At 35.1% G+C, this 5,760-nt stretch overlaps 1 protein-coding gene across 1 annotated transcript in view; it reads left to right on the forward strand.

The window, feature by feature from the left end:
- Positions 1-384: 384 nt before the first annotated feature.
- FAF1 (Fas associated factor 1) overlaps positions 385-5,760 on the forward strand; it is a 184,614-nt gene continuing 179,238 nt past the window's right edge. The window contains exon 1 of the mRNA XM_015563297.1: positions 385-467. The gene's annotated coding sequence lies outside the window, so the exon portion shown is untranslated. The remainder of the gene's footprint in view (positions 468-5,760) is intronic.

A 5,760-nucleotide genomic window follows, 5' to 3' on the forward strand; every position in this document is an offset into this window, starting at 1 on the left:
GCTAATTAACATTTGATTACTGATGCCACCTTCTCACTCCCTTTGCGCCATCCGGTTTCAAGTGTTTTTGTTCTGGAAGGATTTTTAGGAGGTTTTAATTTGCATCTTATGTGTAACTGCAATGAGCATACAACTTGTTAAGGAAGAAGAAGAAAAAGAAAAGGACTTTGATATGAAATATGTGTTCAAAACCCAATCTGGATCAGAAGTTATTGGTTTCTTAACTATAAGCCTTTCAGAGCACCAGTGATTGCTAGGAAACTGGAACTAAGCCTAGTCTGTATGCCTTATTTTGATTTAAATTCTCATATTCATTCTCATTCATTCTCTCTCTCTCTCTCTCTCTCTCTCTCTCTCTCTCTCTCACATTTGTTTAGTGCAGTTATTATTTACCAAATTCTTGCCCAGACCATCATTTGATGGTGTGAAGTATTTGGAGTCTAGAGTTTGATATATTTAAAATTTGGGTAAGTTCAGATTCTAATATGACCAAAAGTCTTTTTCTTCTAAGATTGGTAAGAATTTTTTACAGAGAGGAAGGGAGAGGGATAGAGAGTCAGAAACATCGATGAGCAGAGAAACACTGATCAGCTGCCTCCTGCACACCCCCCACTGGGGATGTGCCCATCCCCGCAGCCAAGGTACATGCCCTTGACCGAAATCGAACCTGGGACCCTTGAGTCCGCAGGCCGACGCTCTATCCACTGAGCCAAACCAGTTACGGCTGCCATAGTATTCTTAATTCAGAAAATCTAGAAACTAGGGTGCTAACTAAATGATAGCTGTTTTAAGCCCATGGCAATGAAATATTTTCTATTTTTTGCTATATTAAAATGTTTGATATGTGAAGGATCAGGACCAGATTTCAAAAATGTAAAGATATTGAAATAAATTAATAGAACTTTACAACCTCATCACTGAGCTAGTAGTGTTCTTTCAAACCATAGTTTACTGGTAATATTTGGTTGATGGAATAATTATTTGGGAAACAAGTGTGACAGGCTTTAGTTTCAAATAAGATCTCATAAGAGGAAAATATTAGTTAGTCTTTTTAAAAATCTAGACTTTTTAGTACAAAAAGTGAAAACTAAGATTTTTTTTGTCCAAGAAAAAAATTCATCTTAAGTGCTTATTATATAAAATTATTTGTAATATTCCTTTTTGATGTGTTGTAATGATTTTTTTACTATTTTTCTTTTATTTTCTAGCCTAATGGTTTAAACTTTTCCTCATTATTTGCTTGTCATAGATATATTTAGCTCTTCTTTTCCTCTACCTAGGATTAACTCCAATATTTTCATTAAATCATAGGAGTTTAGAGCTGTGAAAATCAGAAGTGGTCTTGTTTTATTCTCTTTTAACTTTGAGTAAAGTAAATTTCAGCGAGGTTCTGCCAACTTGCCCACAGTAACAACTGGACAATGAGAAATCTTTTTCTTTGCCTCTCATTATGCATCAGTACCTCAAACTTTGTGACTTTTCTTTCTATTGTCAGAAATTGTTTTCATTTGGACAAATGTTTGACCAACATTTAGCTCACAAGCAATGATTTTATTATAGCGGACAGTGCTACCTACAAGTCTTATATTTTTCTTTTTCAATAGCTACTGGTACAAACAGCTCATAAGATGCTAAATCTGAGCCTAAAAACTTAGGTTAGTAGAGTAACATCCTAAGACTTCTTTCTAAGAAATTCTGATAACATTTAAAAAATAAAAATTGTTTGAAAATTTATGGAACTCAAAACTTTATGGGAGAAGAATATTTCATATGATTTTATATTGAGCAGGCCATAATACAATCTTTTTCCCAGTGCTGTGTTCATCAGTGAAATTTCCATGAGGAAATATGAAGTTTGACATGGAGATCATTGCTTAATTCCTTACAGTAATTATAGTATATATATAGATTTTTATTAACAATGAAAAGCAAATAGTAAATCAGTCCCATATTAATACTTTCAAGTTTATCTGATTTAAATTTTTCCTTAGTCACAACTGTCTTATCTGAAGCAATAGGTAAAAAATGAAATTCTCTTTTTAACAAATGTAGAAAACAAACTGGAAAAATCTATTGTCGATCTAGAATACTTGATCCAAATACAGTATAGTTTATAACATAAATTTGATGTTCAGCTGGTAATCAAAGCATTTGTTAAATTTCTCCAGAACTAATTGAAACATTTGCATAGTTTAGCATGCTGAAATCTCAGATTTAGAGCTTAATACACAACAAAAACTGAAAAGATTATGAAGGTTCAGCATTATCTTGAGTCAGTGCTGATCAAAGAAACTGTAAAACAAAAAGGCCCTTAGGAAATGTTACCCTGTGAAGTGCCCCTTGTACTTAACTGGAATTTAACACAAATCTCTAAAGATGAAATTCCATCAGAAGTAGAACAATAATGGCAGCTGGGCATGCCAGCTACAACACCCAGTCTATGTGTTTTCTGCCTCTCTCAAGTGCTCTCAAATCTCTCAAATCAGCCAGTGATCTCTCGATCTCTCTCTTCCCTTCCCCCTCCTTCTCTCTCTCCCTCTCCAGTCCTTTATTCTTCTTTCCCTCTGTGAGAGAATTCTGTCCTTCACTTGATTCATGACAACGTTAAATTACTTTGCATAATTTTTATATATAGCTGTAATTTGTCTCTCAGGTTTTCTAGGATACGAATATTTTTAAAAAGCATCATTTTTACTTTTGTATACTTTTTGGATTTTTTCCTTCCCTGCAGAATTGTGAGTTAAAATTTTAATTACAGAAAACCATCAATAAAGATTATATCTTTATTAATAAAACCTTTGCCCACTTTGTACTTTTGTTACCTTATCACATGTATTTCTTCAGTATAATGTTAAAATCTGCCTATGGTTACAGCATTGATAAACATGGAATTATTTTTGAAAGACTAATTTGTATTTAAGTTGTTATTTAGTGATTGTTGTTTAACACAAAATTCTTTTGGCATAACCTCAGAATCTCCGTGAATTTATCTCTTCCATTGGGACAGACATTAGCCTAATATGCTTTACTTTGTACCCTCTCAGCCAAGTTCTGTCTGCATTAGCCAGTTTATTCTATGACAAGTTGCTTAACAAATGTCATTCTGGAGAGAACAATGAAGCCAAATACTTGTGCAATGGCTAACATTACTCTAACTTTGATCACTTTTGTTCAGCACATCAGTCTGGCGTTGCGCTTTATACCAACATAACACTATAGCCAGAACATGCTTTTCGGGCTTACAATAGCAAAGGAATGCTATTCAATTCAGTGCAGTTACAAATGAGTTAATGAAAGAAGAAAAATACTGTTTATTTCATAATACCATATTGTTGTGTTTTGGAATTAAGGTGGAATTTAAAGAATCCCCTTATAGAGTTATTTGTTTGTATACTCAACTCATAGTATTTGTGTATACTATCCAATACAGGGTAGCCTTGCTGCAACCTTTCCAACAAATACAAATATTTGTCCTGCTTTTTTTTTTTCCAAAATAGTTGATGAAGCTTGGTGTATCTAGACAGCATAATTGAAAAATAACTTTAAGAAAGGGTTTTCTTGGGCCTTGAGCCCTAGACCCATCTCATACCCCTCTCTTCTTTTCCTTTCTTTTATTAATATAATACTTTAGGTTTGTGGACCACCCTTCTCCTTAAAAACACTATTGTTTAAGCATGACAAAAATAGTCTTAGCTAGTGGAAGTGGTCACAGGTTGAATTTGGCTAAATTGTTGTGTTGATAATGACTAATGAAAATTTCCAAACTTAATGTGACTGGCCATAAACAAAATACTGCATGGCAGACTGGCCATTGCTAAGAACCTTTGAAGAAAAGCTGTTTATTTGAATTGAGTAGGGATCAAGCCATTCCTCCAAGCTCTTCAGTTCTCATTTACTAAGTCTTTTTTCACAGGTGTACATTAGAGATAAAAAGTAGATTGAGTTGCACATTGTGTTTTTGTTTTTTCCTTTCCCAGTGAATATATATCTCTATTTCACTGGAATGGTAACTTAGATGTGTTTATGTATAACAAACAGAAATGTGAGACAAAATGCTGTAATTGGACATTTAAAAACATGAATGAATACTGCTTGTTTTCTATAGTGAAGTCTTATTGTACGAGATACAGAGTAGGACAAAAGGAGGTTTGCAGTTGGAACCTCCTTTTGCCCCACCCTGTATTATGTGCAATATTCAATACTAGCTTCATTTGTTATAGTAGTTTAATCCCATAACTAACCTGAAGAGTTAAGGTAATCTCTCCATTCTTAATAATTTGATAATTTATCTTATTTGTAAATATGTAACAAAATAGAATTTTCATAACCTGTTTAAAACTGAAAAAAAAAATGATACTTCTTATTAGTGGATAACATAGAGTTTAATCTTCCAACACTTTATTCTGATAAATTACCTCTTCTAAAATGAAAAGTATAATATTGCATGTTGAAAATTGTTTTTCATCTTTAAATATAAAGTATCATTACTGTATTGTCTTTTCAGGAGAGGCCTAAATATGTATTCGTAGATACCATTTAGTTAATAACTATTCTATTGAAATAGATTTTAATTTGGATGATTTTAATGTAATAATCTGTGCTGTTTTATTAGTTTTTACATCTTTGAAGCTTACATCAAATAATAAAGAAAACTTCAGGTTTTTCCTCCTACCTGCTCCTCCCTGCAAAAAAACCCAAAAAACACCCTTCTCTCTCTCACATAGAAACTTGAACCATATCTTTTGTTTTAATTATTTTACATCTTGAACCATTTAAAAATTATATAGTTTATTAAAATTTATAATTATAGTTTGTCCTAGATGTACTATGTAGCTGAAGTTTCTTAACTGAAAAGAAACTTGAAACTCTCCAGGATTATATAAAAACAATTGGCAGCAGGGGGTGGTTTTCTTTTTTTATGTTTAACACATTGTATGCGGGAAATGTATTTATACATTTTACGTTGACTGGTAGTAGAGCACGGGACACGTATTAATACGTTTTTTATAGACTAGCGGTAGAATGCAGGTAACGTATAAATACGTAAACTAAAGTTATCGTAATTTTACTGAACGTTGCCATTTGAGCAAAAAGTTAGGAAAAATGGCCCACGCCACCTGTTAGCGCGTGATAAAAACTACCCGCAAACAATGTGTTAAGTTACAGTTTACATTCAATATTATTTTGTACTGGAAGCCCAGTGCACGAATTCGTGCACCAGTGGGGTCTCTCCGCGTGGCCTATGGGATCCTGCCAAAAGCAGCTCTCTAGCATCCCTTGAGGGTCCCGGATTGTGAAAGGGTGCAGGCCAGGCCCGGAACCCCACCAGTGCACTATTGGGGCCAGGGAGGGATGTGGGAGGTTTACCTGCTGGGGAGGGACTGTGGGAGGGCCCTAAGGTGTGTCAGGCCTGTCTTGCTAAGTCCCGATATGGCAGACCTCGGCAGCAAGCTAACTTACCGGTCAGAGCATCTACCCCCTGGTGGTCAGTGCACATGATAGTGACTGGTCGAACGGTTGACTGTGTGCCCCCTGGTGGTCATTGCACGTCACAGTGAGTGGTTGAACAGCCTTAGCATCTCATTAGCATATTACCCTTTGATTGGTTGAATGGCCGACTGGTTGACCGGACACTTAGTATATTAGGCTTTTATTATATAGGACTAGAGGACCGGTGCACAAAAATTTGTGCACTCAGGGGGGAGAGGGAATCCCTCAGCCCGGCCTGTGCCCTCTCGCAGTCTGGGACCCCTCGGGAGA

This window comes from Myotis davidii, unplaced genomic scaffold (genome assembly GCF_000327345.1).
Source record: "Myotis davidii unplaced genomic scaffold, ASM32734v1 scaffold539, whole genome shotgun sequence".
Taxonomy (NCBI): domain Eukaryota; kingdom Metazoa; phylum Chordata; class Mammalia; order Chiroptera; family Vespertilionidae; genus Myotis; species Myotis davidii.